The 20,002-nt window shown below is 40.9% G+C and overlaps 1 protein-coding gene across 1 annotated transcript in view; it reads left to right on the top strand.

Annotated features, from left to right (window-relative positions):
• ANO4 (anoctamin 4) overlaps nt 1–20,002 on the top strand; it is a 491,252-nt gene that overhangs the window by 4,044 nt on the left and 467,206 nt on the right. The gene's annotated exons all lie outside the window — the stretch shown is intronic.

Raw genomic sequence — 20,002 nt, 5'->3', positions numbered from 1 at the left:
TATGTCGTGGGGTTGTTAACTGATGTCATAAAACAATGTGTACTAACTATTTAATGAGAAACTAGTTTGTTCTGTAAACCTTCATCAAAAGTACAGTTAAAAAAAAAAAAAAAGAAAGAAATTGGTCCAATGTTAGCCCCATATTCCTCTGAAGAAGTTGAGGCACAGATAGGTTAAGGAATTTATTTATGCCCACATATTGAGTTGTTGTTGCTAGTTGCCATTGAGTCGATTCAGACTCATGGGGACCCCATGTGTGCAGAGTGGAGCTGCTCCATAGGGTCTTCAAGGTTGTGACCTTTCAAAAACAGATCCCCAGGCCTCTGGGTGTGTTTGAATCACCCACCTTTTGGCTAGCAGTCAAGCGCTAAACTGTGCCACCCAAGGACTCCTGTGTAGTGAGTGGGGAGCCCAAATGCAGATCTAGGGAGTTGGGCTCTAGAGCCTTGGGGGGAAGAGGAAGAAAGCTGAGTGAGCTTGTCAGTGGGTATGTGGTTAATTGCAGGCAGAAGGCCTGATTTGAAGGCTAGAAGGCAGCAGGTGACCGGAAGTTCGATACTTCTAATGAGAAGGGAATGCAGGAGAGGTTTGCATGAGAAGTAAGCTTAACCATGGAACCTGGGAATTGAATGAGGCAGAGATAAGAGCCTAGAATATAATTTCCCCTTCTGTGACTTCGTCTTTATTCGGATAACCCCAAACTGAAATCAGCAATTCGGAACTTCTCACCTCTGCATGCTATGCTTGTACACCCAGCTGTCTGCTTATTTTCTCTACTCGTATGCTCCTCTGGCGTCTCAAACTCAACACGTTCTAAAGAGGATTTCCATCTTCCTCTCCCATGTCTGTTCTCTGTAGAATAACTCTCTGCCGGGTCCTAGCCTGAACCTGGGAGAACTAGAATGGATGAGATCTCACTATTTCTCACAAAGATGTTCACAGTCTGCTGGTGGAGACGGACTGGTAAACTGAAAATCATAATGCAGTGTTGTCAGGGAGGGGTCTGGGAAGGGAAAGGAACAGACCAGGAACAGTCCCCCAGAGGAGAGAGTATGAAAAGGCCTGTTGGGAGAAGGACGGCATTCCAGGGGCAACAGCATGTGCAAAGATGGAGAAATGGCAGGGATGTGAAGGCAGCTGCTAGCAGCAAGTGTTGGCAGAACATGACATCCAAGCCAGGGAATGGTGGAGAGCTTGGCAGCGATCGCAATTCAGTGAACGATAGCATGCCCTACCCAGCTTCCAGGCCAGTATCCTGGGAGCCCTCCTGTGTCTTCCCTTACCAGCACACAGTAACCTTGGACAAATTAATGAATCTTCATGTGCCTCAGTTTTCTTATCTGCGAAATAGGGTTACTGTGAAGTTTAAATACAATAGTGTTTGTAAGCGCTGAGTAGTACGTAGGGAATGCTCAGCATTAAAACCTGTTGCCTTGAGTTGATTCGGACTCATAGCGACCCTACAGGACAGAGTAAGACTGCCTAGTAGGGTTTCCAAGGCTGTAATCTTTATGGAAACAGACTACCCCATCTTTCTGCCATGGAACAGCTGGTGGGTTCAAACTGCTAACCTTTTGGTTGGCAGTCTAGTGCTTAACCATTGCTCCAACAGGGCTCTTTCAGTAAGCATTAGCTATTATTATTAATTCCTTCTCCCATTCATCAAGTCCTTTTGAATCTTCTTCCTTAATGTCTCTACACTCTGTTTTCTCCTCTCCCTTCCCACTGCTCATACCCTAGTCCAGGCTCCATCGTTGCTCACCCCAATTGCAAGGCAACCTCCTAACTGGTCTCCAGTCCTGACCCCTTCAGAGCCTAATCGTAAATGTGATCCTGTTATTCCCTGTTTAAAACTCTTCAGTGGCTCCCCTCTGCCTATAGATCAAAGTCTAACCTTCCCAGGTTGTTAAACAAGGATCTCGAGGAGCAGACCAGCCTTCTCACTGTCCTACCATCCCACATTTTAGGGAGGGAGGTGGTTTAGCATGGTTGATTACACCAGGCTTTTTTGGGTTTCTGTACCTTGGTGAATGCTTTGAAATACACCTTTTCCTCCTTGCTCTTGACCCTCTCTATCTGGCTTTTGTGTCTCTCCTGGGATCTCTTGGGGTAAGTTGGCTCGCTAACAGCTTTTCATTTTGTACTGTCATGAGTACTTCCTACTGTGGGTTGTAAAACTCCAGACGACAAGGACTCTATCTTTTATCTTTGCATTCCTGGTGCCTAGCACCACACCTTGCACATAGTAGGTGATCAGTACTTGGCTGTCTGACTGACTGAAGGACTGAGTGGACTGTAGAGTGTGAGGCAGTACACTGTGCACAATTTTTTAAGGCCTCATTTTCCTTTTGCAAATAACGAAGGAAAAATAGCTTTTACTCTTCAGAAGAGAGTTACAAACAAAAGAGAGAGGGTCTATGCTTCCTGGTGAAATCATGTACATACTAATGGACTGGACCTCATGCTTTGGCTACCAGATAAATTGTAGGAGCTGTTTGATGACTTCTCTGGTTTTTGCCATCCACCACTTGACATGCTTGTTGTTACACAGTCCCGGACACTCATGGTCTACATTGATTAGGACTCTGTTGATTCAGAAGCTGCAGTAAGGCATGTACAGATTACTCTTTGACCTTCAGCCTTCACATTTTAAAAAATTTCTTTCTGGGTGAAATTAAGTTAAAATTTTATTTTGGTACCATGAAGAAGCACTTTAATTCTTTCCTTTAAAGTATTATGTTTTTTGTAATAGTGGTGTGGATTTCAGTGTCAGAAAGCAGTCCTAGAGAAAGTCTATAGCTACCAAGCGCGTTGCTCACATACATTTTGTGAGCCCTTACTATGTGTCAGGCACTGTTGTAGGTTCTGGAAGGGAAAATAAATGTCTGTTTTCATGAGTCTTTGTTGTTGTTAGCTGCCGTTGAGTTGGCCCTGACTCATGATGACCCCATGAAGAAGAGAACGAAATGTTGCCCAGTCTTGCACCATCTTCACAGTCATTGGCGTGTTTGAGTCCAATTGGACAGTATTCTATTGTGATCCATAGGGTTTCCATTGGCTAATTTTTGGAAGTCCTTCTTCCCAGTCTTGTCTCTGTCTGGAAGCTCCACTGACACCTGACCACCATGGGTGATCCTGCTGGTATTTGAAATACTGGTGGCATAGCTTCCAGCATCACAGCAACACACAAATTCCACAGTACAACAAACTGTCAGACTGGGGGTGCTCATGAATCTTACAGTGCATTAATGAAACATGGGTCTTTACTGTCTGAAAAAAATGAAAATAGAATGTAAAGTTTTCAACACTAAATCCAGTAGGTGCAAGTGGGAAAGACAGGAAGGGAAAGGCTTTTCTCTAGAGTTCATGAAAGGGCTTTTGTCACCAAGTCTGGTAGACTGGAATCAAAGAGAAGCTGAGATAATGAGTATCAGGAACAGTGCTTAAGATGCAGGATGGTGATTAAAGTATGTGAAAGCTTGTGAGAGGCTTTGACAAGCATTTATTGTCCTTCTGTGGATTGGGCACCCTGGGCACAGGTGAATAAGGGATGGTCCTGCCCTCCAGGAGCTTGACCAGGTCTGCGGGGGGAGGCAGAAGAGGAAACACTCACTCCAGAATCAGAGGAGGGAGTGCTTGGGGCTCAAGGAGGCCTCTAAAGAAGGCTATTTTATTGGGTATCGAAGGATGTATGGGCTAAAGGGTGGGTGGGAGCAGCCTTCCAGGAAGAAGGATCAACATGCACAAGGACCCAGAGGTGAGAATGAGCCTGGACTGGTGACAGTGGAGTACAGTAGGGGGTGGAGGTTTGTCAGGAGATGAACTGAAAAACTGAGCAAGGACTGGACTGTGGAGGGCGCTGTAGGCCATAAAAATGTCTGAAGGCTTCATCTTTGCCCATCTACCTGTATCAAGGGAATTATTTGGATCACTTTAGATCAAAGGAGCCCTGGTGGTGCAGTGGTTAAAAAGTGCTTGGCTGCCTACCGTCGGAAAGTTCTGTGGTTTCAACCCACCAGTCGCTCTGCAGGAGAAAGATGTGACAGTCTGCTTCCATAAGAATTACAGCCCTGGAAACCCTATGGGGCAGCCCTACTTCTGTCGATAGGGTCACTGTGAGTTGGAATCAACTCCATGGCAATGGGTTTGTTTTTTTTTTGCTTTTTAGTCTAGATCAAAGTAAATTACGTTTTTAAAAGATCTTTCTCTCTCTCTCTCTTCTTCTCCCTCTCCCCTCACACTCTGTCCCCCTTTTTATGCTCCTCCCCTTCTCCCTTCTCAATACAGGTGAAATGTAGAACTCTTCAGTTCTGTAATGAATATCATTAATTAATAAAAACATTGTGGTTAGTATGATATTATTTCATTAGTATAAAAGTATTATTAAGAAGCAAATAATCAGTCCAAGTCTGGAATGATGCCTTTAAAAGGAAAAGAAAGGTTTTTCTCTAGAGTTTACTATAACCACTGCTGCTCCTAAGATTGCTGATACTCTCTGCCCTGCCTGTCTCCTCCTAGTGCTGCTGAAAAGATCAGATGAAAAATGCAAACATTTCATGAAAACCTGGAAAACCCTATAGAAATAATAGTACACAGCTGTAAGATGTGTTTAATGTTCTTATGTAGTAATAAAAAGATCTCCTTTTTTATAGGAAAAGCCCTGTTGAGTGGAAACTCGCCCTCTACCCTTTGATTCATTCGCTAGCACCTTAGAGAGACCTCCCAAGGCACCAGTTTGTACCTGGGGCCAGTCTATGTCTGTTCTACATGGTAGGAACACAGTGTCTTCTGAGTGGATGAATTTCAGTCATAATATAAATGAAGACATTGAGGCCTGGGGAGTCTTAGGCAATGAGATTTAGGTTACTCAGCTAGGAGGAAAGGGTAGGTCTTGAATATTAACTTTTCTGTAAGCCTATAAAATAACACAGCAAACATGGAAAATAAATCAACAGGCCAATATTTCTAAGGAACACAGGCACATGCACACACAGGCACGCATGCGGACACACACACCCAGCACCTTTTATAAAGCACCTTTTATAAAGAGTTTAAAGTGATTAAAAAAAAAAAAGATACAGGTCATTGTACACAATGAGGATGTATGTACAGAATTAGATTTAAACTTAAATTTTGTAAATTAAATGGTATTTCAGGTACACCAGTATCGGTAGTTATTTAAAAGAATCGTGTTTTTTAGTAAAATCAATTAATTATGCATCATTCATTTTTTTTGGTAGATTCTTGAGTTTCATCCATTTAAGCAGACAGGTTTGTTGCTTCATTCTATTGTACGTAGGGTTTGCTATGAGGGGGAAGTGACTCGATGGCACTAACAACAACGTACTTTCTTGTGTGTGAAATGATTACCCAGGCTTGTGGACTACGGATTCCAGTGGAGGGCTTTACCTCCAGGCCCTGTGCCCTTAGTCTTGAGAATCTGGTATCTTAAGAGTCTGTCAACCTCGGCTATGCTTAATTTGTATTGCAATAAAACACAAATAAGGACTTTAGATCCTTATGGTTTATTAAAAAAATCAAACGATTATAAGAATTAATAAGATTAACCAAATGAAGAATGAAATTAATGTCATAAAGATGAATAACGAAACAATTGCTCTAATAAAATGCTACTCACTTTCTGGGCTAGACTCATGTCGGGAGACCAGCGTCTTGGTTCTCCCACTTTCCAGCTGTGTGACTGAAAGCAAATGACATAACCTTCCAGGTTGCCATCAACTGAGTAAAAATGAAAGGATTGTTAGTTGCCGTTGAGTCGGTGACCTTGTGCATAACAGAATGAAATATTGTCCGGTCCTGTGCCATCTTTACTATCGTTGGTATGTTTGAGTCCATTGTTGTGGCTATTGTGTCAATTGAGAGGTTCGCTTGTTTTTGCTGATCCTCTACTTTAACAAACAAGATACCTTTTTCTAGTGATTGGTCTTTCCTGATGACCTGTCCAAAGTAATCCAGTTGAAGGCTTGCCATCCTCGCTTCTAAGGAGCATTTTGGTTGTATCTCTTCGAAGACTGATTTGTTTGTTCTTCTGGCAGTCCGTGGTATATTCAGTATTCCTTGCCAACACCATAGTACTAAGGCATTGATTCTTCTGTCTTCCTTTTTCACTGTCCAGCTTTCACTTGTGTATGAGATGATTGAAAAGACCATCCCTTGGGTCTTATATTTCTGTGAATCTCAGATTGCAGCCTAGTTATTGACAACACTCTAACTTCCCATTTACCTGACCATATGAGCACTGCTCAACATTTACTTTTCTTGTAAATTTTCAGGTGATTCTTTTAAGTAACGTCTTCTTACCTGAATTTACTTGGAGGTAGAGTTGTGTACCTAGGATTTGGGCACTTTATGTATGTTAGATAGATAGCTGCTGTTGAGTTAGCTCTGAGTCGAGTCAACCGTATGTGTAACATGTACAACAGAACGACATGTTGCCTGGTCCTATGTCATCTGCACAATCGCCAACATGTTCGAGTTCATCATCGTGGCAATTGCATCAATCCATCTCACTAAGGTTCTCCCTCCCCTCACTGGGTCTCTGCTTCACCAAACATGATATCCTCCTCCAGAGATTGATTTCTCTTGATGACATATTCAAAACAAGTGAATTGGACAGTGTTCTATTGTAATCCATAAGGTTTTCATTGGTTAATTTTCTAAAGTAGATCACCAGGCCTTTCTTACTTGTCTTTGTCTGGAAGCTCTGCTGAAACCTGTCCACCATGGGTGACCCTGCTGGTATTTGAAATACCAGTGGCATAGCTTTCATCATCACCGTAACTTGGAAGCCACAACAGTGCAACAAACTGACAAATGGTCGGTGCATATGGGTGTTAAACTGAATGAACAATCTATGGCTATGTGAACAGCATGAATAAATCTCATAAAAATAATGTTGAAGGAAAGAAGGCAGATACAAAAGAATATATACTGTATGATTCTATTTATAGAAAGTTCAAAAGCAGGCAAAATCAATTTGGTAATTTTCAGTTTGGGGCTATTATAAACAGTGCTGCTATGAACATGCTTACGCATAACTTTGGGTACACTTATGTATGCATGTCTATTGGGTATATACCAAGGAGTATAATTGTTGGGTTTTAGGGTATATGTATATTCAGCTTTAAAAGATGTTCTCAAAGAGTTTTCTACTGTGATTATACCAGTTTACAAATTGACATTCCTACCAGAGGCATATGAGAGCTCGGGCTGTTCCACGTTCTTATCAGCTCTTGGTATTGTTTCCTTTTAGCCCCACTTCTGATTCAGGTTTTTAAAGAACATTCAATAAGCTTGAGTTTGGTAGATGTAGACATCATAGGCATTGTGGTCAAGCAGCCACATTTCTCAGGAAGCTCTCAAACTTCCTGTAAATGCTCCAGTTTTTCTAACTGGCCTAGAAAAAGTTCAGCTAATAATCGTTTAGCTAAAGTCCACTTGACCTGAGCAAAAAACAAAAACCAAACCCAGTGCCGTCGAGTCGATTCCGACTCATAGCGACCCTATGAGACAGAGTAGAACTGCCCCATAGAGTTTCCAGGGAGCACCTGGCAGATTCAAACTGCTGACCCTTTGCTTAGCAGCCGTAGCACTTAACCACTACACCACCAGGGTTTCCTTGACCTGAGTGAGGCTTAGAAATACAGAGTGCTACATTCAGTAGAAAGATGTGATAGGTATGATGCTTTCCTTTTTGCTGTGGTTAGGCTAAAATGTAAGATAGGTTGAGTAGTACGAGATGGGTCTGATTTTCTTTTAAGTTCATATTGTTATATGAACATATCTAAAATGAAACAAATAAAATATGCATTAGCTTTGTCTACACCTATTCTGTTAAGTGGGCCTCTGAAAATGGAGCACATGTGATGATGTCCGTCCTGCTCCCTGCTACATCTTCCATGCCTAACATATCAGGTAAATGACTGTCAACGATTTAGCTCCAGATACAGGCGGGATCCACCTAATCCAGTTTGTATCGATCTGTCCTCCTCTCTTGGCCTCTGTTCTCAAAATGTTTGTTTAGTATAAGACAGGCTTGGGTTTTAATTCCAGCTCTCTGACTTCCCAGAAGTGTGACTCTGGATAATTGTCCTTAATTTTTTTGAGCCTCCAGTTCCTCATCTGCATAGTGGAATAAGCATACCTACCTTAAAGTAGTTGTTCTGAAGTTTAAATAAAATAATGGCTGTAAATGAAATAACGAACGTGTATTTTTTTTTTTTATTGTAGTAGTTGGCAAAAGCAGGTGCTCAGTAACTTTTGTTGCTGTTAGTTGTTGTTAAGTTAACCCCAACTCATGGCGATCTTTTGTTTTCCAAGATGAAATATTGCTCAATCCTGCACCATCTTCATGGTCATTGGTATGTTCTAGTCTGTTGTTACGGCTATTAATGCCAACGCATCTTTTTGAGGGCTTCCATTTTTGCTGACCCTCTACTTTACCAAATATGATGTCCTTTTCTAGCAATTAGTCTTTCCTGATAACATGTCCAAAGTTAAGTGAGCCGAAGTCTTGCTATCCTCAATTCTAAGGAGCATTCTGGATGTATACCTTCTAAGACTGATTTGTTCTTTTGGCAGTCCATGGTATATTCACTATTCTTGCCAATACCACAATTCAAATGCATCATTTTTATTGTCTTCCCTTTTCATTGCCCAGCTTTTGCATGCTTATGAGATGATTGAAAACACCATGGCTTGGGTCGATAACTAGTGTTGTCGAATTCCACTGCCATATCTTTTTCTTAGACATTTTTGCAGAATTTGCATTCTGATTTGCCTTTCCATGATTTCGGTCCCTAGTTATTTCTTTTAAAAAAGTTATTGTGAACTATAACATGCATATAGACAAGTGAGCAAGACAAATTTATAACTTAACCAATATTTATAAAATGAATACCATGTTACCACCAGCTAGGTCAAGAAAAAGAACATTGCCAGCACTGCAAATCCCTCACCTAGTCCCCGCCATGTACCCTTTCACAATTAAAACTCCATTACTCTCCACTAGGAGCTCTGGTGGCACAGTGGTTAAGAGCTCAGGCTGCTAACCAAAAGGCCAGCAGTTTGAGTCCACTAGCCGCTCCTTGGAAACCCTGTGGGGCAGTTCTGCTCTGTCCTATCGAATTGCTATGAGTCAGAATTGACTTGACAGCAACGGGTTTGGTTACCCTCCCCCAAATAGAACCATCATGCTGACTTTTGTTGTCATTATTTTGTTACTTTTCTTTACAGTTTTATCATCCATGTGTGTATCTGTAACAATATTATTTAGTTTTGGCTGCTGTTATACTTTTCATAAATAAAAGCATATGGGTCATTTTTGGGTTGCTTCTCTCATTTAACATTATGTTTATGAGATTCATCCAAAATGTTTTGTGTAGCCTTACTTCATTATACAAAAGTGTTGTTATATAAAGACATTTTCATGTCTTAAGTATTTTGATGCTTATATAAGTAAGGAGCCCTGATGGAGCAGTGGTTAAGTGCCTGGCTGCTAACTGAAAGGCTGGCGGTTTGAACCCATCAGCTGCTCTGTGGGAGAAAGATATGGCAACCCACTTCTGTAAAGATTTACAGCCTTGGAGTCCCTATGGGGCAGTTCTACTCTGCCCTGTAGGGTTGCTATGAGTCAAAATTGACTTGATGGCAATGGATTTTTTTGGTTTTGGTACAACACAAGTAATGCTCTTGTATGTAGGTGCCTTTGTTATTCCCATTTTACTCATGAGGGAACAGAGTCACATAGAGAGGCAATAACATACCCAAGTGTTGGAGGTAGGTATCTAATTCACAGTCTGACTTCCAAACCCACAAAGTTTATTAATTCGATGTTGTTGTTGTCAGGTGTCGCAGAGTTGACTTTAACTCATAACAACCCCATGTGATAAAGCAGAACTGCCCTGTATCATTTTCTAGGCTGTAATCTTCCTGGGAGCAGATCATCAGGCCTTTCTCCTGTGGAGCATGTGATTGGGTTCGAACCACCAACCCTTCGGTTATTAGCCGAGCGCTTAGCTGTGGCGTCACCAGGGTTCATAGTCTGAATTTTGTCCACTAGTTAGCTGATTTTTTTTTACCTAATGGCAGTTAGTTCCTAAAGGATGAAATGGATATTTGGCTGCCGTACACAATCTTGCATTTTTGTTTTAATTCCTGTAGGTGAAAACACCCTTCCTCACACATAGTCACTTTGTACTACAACTTCAGACCTCTTTGTACTTTTTCTCTTTGTGTCTTTTCAAAATATTGCCACCAAAATTATTGCCCTAGTTTTATCATTCAGATTTGAATTCAAATTTAAGTAGTTTTACCATTGACGTTTATTCTCGGCGTCTTCCCAGGCATTCATCCCTAATTTAAGCATTCTACTCTTAGTTGATTACTAGTTTCTCCTTTAGCTCTCTCTGCTGCTCTGAGGAATCCTTTCTCCTTTCTCCATCCCATGTAGTTTCTATGCTTAGGGATCTCCTGCTCTCTTTGTGCATTCTTTTATGCTGTTGACCTTGTCCCTTGAACTTCACCTCCCTTCCAAAATCTTTTAAAGACAGATCATGAACAAAGAATTTAAAAAGAATTAGAAATGACAACTTTAGCATATTTAGAGTCGTGTGATATGTTTGGGTCTGGATTTTGTCGATTCAGCTGATTCTGCAAATATATACTGAATTATTTGCTCAGTATGCATTTTGTGTAGCTGATTTATGTTTCTTAACTTTTCCCCATCTCTTCCTACCCGCCCCCCCCCACCTCCCCAAAAGTAAGTTAGATGTTAGAGTCACCATTTTCAGGTGAGGAGGCCAGTGCTAGAGGAAGTTAAAGAACTTGACCCATTCAAATAGCTTATGAGTGGCAAAGTTGGGCTTCAAACCCAGGTCTTCTGACTTCCAACCCAATGTTTTGCTCTTTGATTACAGCAGCCTTTGTGGAAATGATACCTAATAAGGGGCGATAGTTTTGTTTGTTCTTTCTTTTCTTTCTTTCAACCATTGAACATTTACTGAGGATTTACCTTATGCCAGGCACTGTGTTAAACTCTCAAGAAATTACAAATTGAATGACATGTGGACCTACCCGTGGTTTAGGAGATGTGTAAGCCAGTCACAATCTAGTATGCCTCGTCCTGTGGAGGTGTGTCCCCACCCTCGCGGGATGGGGGAGGTCCAGGAATGCTCCTCAGAGGAGGAGTTTGCCACAAATACTTGCTAGAATCATTTCCCTATGTCAGATATGTTGTTGTTGTGTGCCGTTGAGCTGATTCCAATTCTTAGCTACCCTATAGGGCAGAGTAGAACTGCCCCATAGTGTTTCCTAGGCTGCAGTCTTTTTTTTTTTTTTTTTTTTATTAACTTTTATTAAGCTTCAAGTGAACGTTTACAAATCCGATCAGTCTGTCACATATAAGTTTACATATATCTCACTCCCTACTCCCACTTGCTCTCCCCCTCTTGAGTCAGCCCTTTCAGCCTCTCCTTTCGTGACAATTTTGCCGGCTTCTCTCTCTCTCTATCCTCCCATCCCCCCTCCAGACAAGAGTTGCCAACACAATCTCAAGTGTCCACCTGATGTAATTAGCTCACTCTTCATCATCGTCTCTCTTCCCCCTGCTGACCAGTCCCTTTCATGTCTGATGAGTTGTCTTCGGGGATGGTTCCTGTCCTGTGCCAACATAAGGTCTGGGGACCATGGCCGCCGGGATTCCTGTAGTCTCATTCAGACCATTAAGTTTGGTCTTTTTATGAGAATTTGGGGTCTGTATCCCACTGATCTCCTGGTCCCTCAGGGGTCCTCTGCTGTGCTCCCTGTCAGGGCAGTCATCGATTGTGGCCGGACACCAACTAGTTCTTCTGGTCTCAGGATGATGTAGGTCTCTGGTTCATGTGGCCCTTTCTGTCTCTTGGGCTCTTAGTTGTCGTGTGGCCTTGGTGTTCTTCGTTTTCCTTTGCTCCAGGTGGGTTGAGACCAATTGCTGCATCTTAGATGGCCGCTTGTTAGCATCTAAGACCCCAGACGCCACATTTCAAAGTGGGATGCAGAATGATTTCATAATAGAATTATTTTGCCAATTGACTTAGAACTCCCCGCAAACCATGTTCCCCAGACCCCCGCCCTTGCTCCGCTGACCTTTGAAGCATTCATTTTATCCCGGAAACTTCTTTGCTTTTGGTCCAGTCCAATTGAGCTGACCTTCCATGTATTGAGTGTTGTCTTTCCCTTCGCCTAAAGCATTTCTTATCTACTGATTAATCAATAAAAAACCCTCTCCCACCCTCCCTCCCTCCCCCCCTCGTAAACACAAAAGTATGTGTTCTTCTCAGGTTTACTATTACTCGAGATCTTATAATAGTGGTCTTATACAATATTTGTTCTTTTGCCTCTGACTAATTTCGCTCAGCATAATGCCTTCCAGGTTCCTCCATGTTATGAAATGTTTCACAGATTCGTCACTGTTCTTTATCGATGCGTAGTATTCCATTGTGTGAATATACCACAATTTATTTACCCATTCATCCGTTGATGGACACCTTGGTTGCTTCCAACTTTTTGCTATTGTAAACAGAGCTGCAATAAACATGGGTGTGCATATATCTGTTTGTATGAAGGCTCTTGTATCTCTAGGGTATATTCCCAGGAGTGGGATTTCTGGGTTGTATGGTAGTTCTATTTCTAACTGTTTAAGATAACGCCAGATAGATTTCCAAAGTGGTTGTACCATTTTACATTCCCAACAGCAGTGTATAAGAGTTCCAGTCTCTCTGCAGCCTCTCCAACCTTTATTGTTTTGTGTTTTTTGGATTAATGCCAGCCTTGCTGGTGTGAGATGGAATCTCATCGTAGTTTTAATTTGCATTTCTCTAATGGCTAATGATTGGGAGCATTTTCTCATGTATCTGTTGGCTGCCTGAATATCTTCTTTAGTGAAATGTGTGTTCATATCCTTTGCCCACTTTTTGATTGGGTTGTTTGTCTTTTTGTGGTTGAGTTTTGACAGAATCATGTAGATTTTAGAGATCAGGCGCTGGTCGGAGATGTCATAGCTGAAAATTCTTTCCCAGTCTGTAGGTGGTCTTTTTACTCTTTTGGTGAAGTCTTTAGATGAGCATAGGTGTTTGATTTTTAGGAGCTCCCAGTTATTGGGTTTCTCTTCATCATTTTTGGTAATGTTTTGTATTCTGTTTATGCCTTGTATTAGGGCTCCTAGGGTTGTCCCTATTTTTTCTTCCATGATCTTTATCGTTTTAGTCTTTATGTTTAGGTCTTTGATCCACTTGGAGTTAGTTTTTGTGCATGGTGTAAGGTATGGGTCCTGTTTCATTTTTTTGCAAATGAATATCCAGTTATGCCAGCACCATTTGTTAAAAAGGCTTTATTTTCCCCAATTAATTGACACTGGTCCTTTGTCAAATATCAGCTGCTCATACGTGGATGGATCTATGTCTGGGTTCTCAATTCTGTTCCATTGGTCTATGTGCCTGTTGTTGTACCAGTACCAGGCTGTTTTGACTACTGTGGCTGTATAATAGGTTCTGAAATCAGGTAAAGTGAGGCCTCCCACTTTCTTCTTCTTTTTCAGTAGTGCTTTGCTTATCCGGGGCTTCTTTCCCTTCCATATGAAATTGGTGATTTGTTTCTCTCTCCCCTTAAAATATGACATTGGAATTTGGATCAGAAGTGCGTTAAATGTATAGATGGCTTTTGGTAGAATAGACATTTTTACTATGTTAAGTCTTCCTATCCATGAGCAAGGTATGTTTTTCCACTTAAGTATGTCCTTTTGAATTTCTTGTAGTAGAGCTTTGTAGTTTTCTTTGTATAGGTCTTTTACATCCTTGCTAAGATTTATTCCTAAGTATCTTATCTTCTTGGGGGCTACTGTGAATGGTATTGATTTGGTGATTTCCTCTTCGGTGTTCTTTTTGTTGATGTAGAGGAATCCAAGTGATTTTTGTATGTTTACTTTCTAACCTGAGACTCTGCCAAACTCTTCTATTAGTTTCAGTAGTTTTCTGGAGGATTCCTTAGGGTTTTCTGTGTATATAATCATGTCATCTGCAAATAGTGATAACTTTACTTCTTCCTTGCCAATCCGGATACCTTTTATTTCTTTGTCTAGCCTAATTGCCCTGGCTAGGACTTCCAGCACGATGTTGAATAAGAGCGGTGATAAAGGGCATCCTTGTCTGGTTCCTGTTCTCAAGGGAAATGCTTTCAGGTTCTCTCCATTTAGAGTGATATTGGCTGTTGGCTTTGCATAGATGCCCTTTATTATGTTGAGGAATTTTCCTTCAATTCCTATTTTGGTAAGAGTTTTTATCATAAATCGGTGTTGGACTTTGTCAAATGCCTTTTCTGCATCAATTGATAAGATCATGTGGTTTTTGTCTTTTATTTATGTGGTGGATTACATTAATGGTTTTTCTGATATTAAACCAGCCTTGCATTAAAAAAAAAAAAAAACTGGTATAAATCCCACTTGATCATGGTGAATTATTTTTTTGATGTGTTGTTGGATTCTATTGGCTAGAATTTTGTTGAGGATTTTTGCATCTATGTTCATGAGGGATATAGGTCTATAATTTTCTTTTTTTGTAATGTCTTTACCTGGTTTTGGTATCAGGGAGATGGTGGCTTCATAGAATGAGTTGGGTAGTATTCCGTCATTTTCTATGCTTTGGAATACCTTCAGAAGTAGTGGTGTTAACTCCTCCCTGAAAGTTTGGTAGAACTCTGCAGTGAAGCCGTCCGGGCCAGGGTTTTTTTTTGTTGGGAGTTGTTTGATTACCGTTTCAATCTCTTTTTTTGTTATGGGTCTATTTAGTTGTTCTGCTTTTGAATGTGTTAGTTTAGGTAGGTAGTGTTTTTCCAGGAATTCATCCATTTCTTCTAGGTTTTCAAATTTGTTAGAGTACAATTTTTCATAATAATCTGAAATGATTCTTTTAATTTCATTTGGTTCTGTTGTGATGTGGTCCTCCTCATTTCTTATTCAGGTTATTTGTTTCCTTTCCTGTATTTCTTTAGTCAGTCTAGCCAATGGTTTATCAATTTTGTTAATTTTTTCAAAGAACCAGCTTTTGGCTTTGTTAATTCTTTCAATTGTTTTTCTGTTCTCTATTTCATTTAGTTCAGCTCTAATTTTTATTATTTGTTTTCTTCTGGTGCCTGATGGATTCTTTTGTTGCTCAGTTTCTATTTGTTCAAGTTGTAAGGACAGTTCTCTGCTTTTGGCTCTTTCTTCTTTTTGTATGTGTGCATTTATCGATATAAATTGGCCTCTGAGCACTGCTTTTGCTGTGTCCCAGAGATTTTGATAGGAAGTGTTTTCATTCTCGTTGCTTTCTAAGAATTTCCTTATTCCCTCCTTGATGTCTTCTATAACTCAGTCTTTTTTCAGGAGGGTATTGTTCATTTTCCAAGTATTTGATTTCTTTTCCCTAGTTTTTCTGTTATTGATCTCTAGTTTTATTGCCTTGTGGTCTGAGAAGATGCTTTGTAATATGTCGATGTTTTGGACTCTGCAAAGGTTTGTTTTATGACCTAATATGTGGTCTGTTCTAGAGAATGTTCCATGTGCGCTAGAAAAAAAAGTATATTTTGCAGCATTTGGGTGGAGAGTTCTGTATAAGTCAATGAGGTCAAGTTGGTTGATTGTTGTAATTAGATCTTCCGTGTCTCTATTGAGCTTCTTACTGGATGTCCTGTCCTTCTCCGAAAGTGGTGTGTTGAAGTCTCCTACTATAATTGTGGAGGTATCTATCTCACTTTTCAATTCTGTTAAAATTTGATTTATGTATCTTGCAGCCCTGTCATTGGGTGCATAAATATTTAATATGGTTATGTCTTCCTGATCAATTGTCCCTTTTATCATTATATAGTGTCCTTCTTTATCCTTTGTGGTGGATTTAAGTCTAAAGTCTATTTTGTCAGAAATTAATATTGCTACTCCTCTTCTTTTTTGCTTATTGTTTGCTTGATATATTTTTTTCCATCCTTTGAGTTTTAGTTTGTGTCTCTAAGTCTGAGGTGTGTCTCTTGTAGGCAGCATATAGATGGATCTTGTTTCTTTATCCAGTCTGTGACTCTCTGTCTCTTTATTGGTGCATTTAGTCCATTTACATTCAGCGTAATTATAGATAAATAAGTTTTTAGTGCTGTCATTTTGATGCCTTTTTATGTGTGTTGTTGACAATTTCATTTTTCCACATACTTTTTTGTGCTGAGGCGTTTTTCTTAGTAAATTGTGAGATCCTCATTTTCATAGTGTTTGACTTTATGTTAGTTGAGTCGTTACGTTTTTCTCGGCTTTTATCTTGAGTTATAGAGTTGTTATACCTTTATGTGGTTACCTTATTATTTACCCCTTTTTTTCTAAGTAAAAACCTAACTTGTATTGTTCTATATCGCCTTGTATCACTCTCCATATGGCAGTTCAATGCCTCCTGTATTTAGTCCCTCTTTTTGATTGTTGTGATCTTTTACCTATTGACTTCCATGATTCCCTGTTATGTGTATTTTTTTTTTAATTAATCTTAATTTGTTTGTTTTTGTGATTTCCCTATTTGAGTTGATATCAGGACGTTCTGTTTTGTGACCTTGTATTGTGCTGGTATCTGATATTATTGGTTCTCTGACCAAACAATATCCTTTAGTATTTCTTGTAGCTTTGGTTTGGTTTTTGCAAATTCTCTAAGCTTGTGTTTATCTGTAAATATCTTAATTTCGCCTTCATATTTCAGAGAGAGTTTTGCTGGATATATGATCCTTGGCTGGCAGTTTTTCTCCTTCAGTGTTCTGTATATGTCGTCCCATTCCCTTCTTGCCTGCATGGTTTCTGCTGAGTAGTCTCAACTGATTCTCATTGATTCTCCCTTGAAGGAAACCTTTCTTTTCTCCCTGGCTGCTTTTAAAATTTTCTGTTTATCTTTGGTTTTGGCGAGTTTGATGATAATATGTCTTGGTGTTTTTCTTTTTGGATCAATCTTAAATGGGGTTCGATGAGCATCTTGGATAGATATCCTTTTGTCTTTCATGATGTCAGGGAAGTTTTCTGTCAGGAGTTCTTCAACTATTTTCTCTGTGTTTTCTGTCCCCCCTCCCTGTTCTGGGACTCCAATCACCCGCAGGTTATCCTTCTTGATAGAGTCCCACATGATTCTTAGGGTTTCTTCATTTTTTTAAATTCTTTTATCTGATTTTTTTTCAGCTATGTTGGTGTTGATTCCCTGGTCCTCCAGATGTCCCAGTCTGCATTCTAATTGCTCGAGTCTGCTCCTCTGACTTCCTATTGCGTTGTCTAATTCTGTAATTTTATTGTTAATCTTTTGGATTTCTACATGCTGTCTCTCTATGGATTCTTGCAACTTATTAATTTTTCCACTATGTTCTTGAATAATCTTTTTGAGTTCTTCAACAGTTTTATCAGTGTGTTCCTTGGCTTTTTCTGCAGTTTGCCTTATTTCGTTTGTGATGTCTTGAAGCATTCTGTAAATTAGTTTTTTGTATTCTGTATCTGATAATTCCAGGATTGTATCTTCATTTGGGAAAGATTTTGATTCTTTTGTTTGGGGGGTTGGAGAAGCTGTCATGGTCTGCTTCTTTAAGTGGTTTGATATGGATTGTTGTCTCTGAGCCATCACTGGGAAACTAGTTTTTCCAGAAAATCCGCTGCGTCCAGTCCAAATCCCGGCGGGATGGTTCCCCGGCTGGGACGATGCTCTCCCCGTTCCAAGACCAGTCACTGCCTCCTGGGGACTTCTTCTACCGGCTGCGTCCCACGCCGCCCGCGGAACTGGCTGGTCCCCCTCCCGGGGTTAGTTCAGGGGGGTGGAGCAGCTCTCTGTGCTTGTGCCGTACCTGACTGGTACGCTGGCTCCAGTCTCTGAAAACAATCGCTGCTTAGTTCGTTCTCCGTCTCTAAATCTGTGTTGTTGTTCAGGGTTCTAGATTGTTATGTATGTGATCGATTCACTTGTTTTTCCGTGTCTTTGTTGTAAGAGGGATCCGAGGTAGCATCTGCCTAGTCCACCATCTTGGCTCCGCCCCCCTCCTAGACTGCAGTCTTTATGGAAGCAGATTGCTATGTCTTTCTGTTGGTGGATTGAACCGCTGACCTTTTGTTTAGCAGCCGAGTGCTTAACCAATTCTTAGCGACCCTACAGGGCAGAGTAGAACTGCCCCATAGTGTTTCCTAGGCTGCAGTCTTTATGGAAGCAGATTGCGATGTCTTTCTGTTGGTGGGATTGAACGGCTGACCTTTCGGTTAGCAGCCGAGTGCTTAACCACTGTGCCACCAGGTCTTCTTTTAGTTTAAAAAGTTTTTTTTTTTTTTTAGCATTTTACCTTCCTGTTTTTGAACCTCCAGTAGCCTTGATGTGGCCTCTGAGGTCACCTCCAGTTCTGTGTTCTCTGACCTACCACCTGCTTACATTCATCGTTTTCAACGGCTTTCACACCAAGGCCTCATACTGACCACCCTCTGCGTTGCCTGGCTTCTCCATCCAGGTACCTGATGTTTTTCCTGCTAAGAGCATTCACCCACAAAGCCGTCTTCTTCTCTACTAATCCACATGACTCTCATTAAAATCTGATTCTCAAAATGTTTCTAGAAACCATATCTGTTTAGATGCCTTTGACTAATGCTTAATAATTAATTCTTTCCCTCAAACCTATAAAATTTTCTAGTATCGCCTAACATATAAACCGGTTACTGTCGAGTTGACCTTGACTCATGGCAACCCCATGTATGTCAAAGTAGAATTGTGTTCCATAGGGTTTTTAATGGCCATTTTTTTGAAATTAAATCACCAAGCTTTTCTTCTGAGGCACCGCTGGGTGGACTCGAACCTCCAACTTTTTGGTTAGCAGCTGAGTGCATTAACCATTTGCATCCCCCAGGGACTCCTACATAACATATGATATTCAAATGTTTGAGTCAGGTTTGCAAGCATTGTTATAATGACTCTTTGTTTCTAACTTGTAGTGTTTTAAATGAGACAATATGTATTTAATATTGTGAGTTCATTTATGTTTCATAAATGATTTGAAGTAGTCCTGATATAGATTTGAGCTCTGTTCTGCCACCTGCTATCACTGTGGTCCTGGAGAAGGTACTCAGCTGCCTAGAGTCTCAGTCTTTCTGTCAGTGACATGGGAGTGTTGCCTGCCCTGTTCTCCTTCACGCGTGTGACCGTGCGTGAGTACTAAAATGCTTTGAAAATGAAAGGCTTTGACTTCCTTTGCTCTCTCTGCATAGAATATTTTCTCTTGGGAATAGTGAGGAATACGATGCATCGTGCTATACTTTGAGTCCACGTCTCTGTTTCCGGGGCCACTCCCATGGTTTGGCACTGTGACCTCCCACCATGATTGCTGCAGAGGCCTCATGAACCAATCTTCCTGCCTCTCATCTTGCCTTTCTCCAGTCTGTTCTCCACGCGGCTGCAAAGTGACCCTTGTGAGCCTGCTCCAGAGACAAAACCCAGACTTGCTAACGTGGTTTGCAAGACCCTTTGTGGTCCGGCCCTCTGCTCACCTCTCCTCTTACTGTGTTCAGTTGCTAACGTCTGAGGCCGTCTGGGGCCTCTGAGCTTTCAGACACAATAGCTCCTCTGCCTGGGCCTTTCCCCCGTTTAACTCCCCTTTTGCTTAGTTGGATAGTACTTACCTTTTAGGTTTTGATTTACACGTCACTTCCTTTAGTTAGATACCCTCTAGTCTGGATCAGGTATTGTGCTACCTGCCCCTGCACTCCCACCCCGAGCACTCTATCACCCATTATAATAATGGTGACACTGAACTGAAATTGCCTGTGTGGGACTCTCTGGATGCTTTATTGAAATGTCCCAAGTGCTTTCGCCAGTGCCTGGCACCTAGCACTCCCTCAGTAAAGCATCCATTATTAAACCAATAAATTGAGCATGAAACTGCCAGTGTCCCAGACACAGGGGGGGAAAAAAAATCAAACCTGTTGTGGTCAAGTTCA

The sequence above is a fragment of the Loxodonta africana genome, chromosome 4 (assembly GCF_030014295.1).
Source record: "Loxodonta africana isolate mLoxAfr1 chromosome 4, mLoxAfr1.hap2, whole genome shotgun sequence".
In the NCBI taxonomy this organism is placed as follows: domain Eukaryota; kingdom Metazoa; phylum Chordata; class Mammalia; order Proboscidea; family Elephantidae; genus Loxodonta; species Loxodonta africana.
The sequence above is the reverse complement of the archived record's forward strand: the minus strand, read 5'-3'. Positions and strand labels throughout refer to the sequence as shown.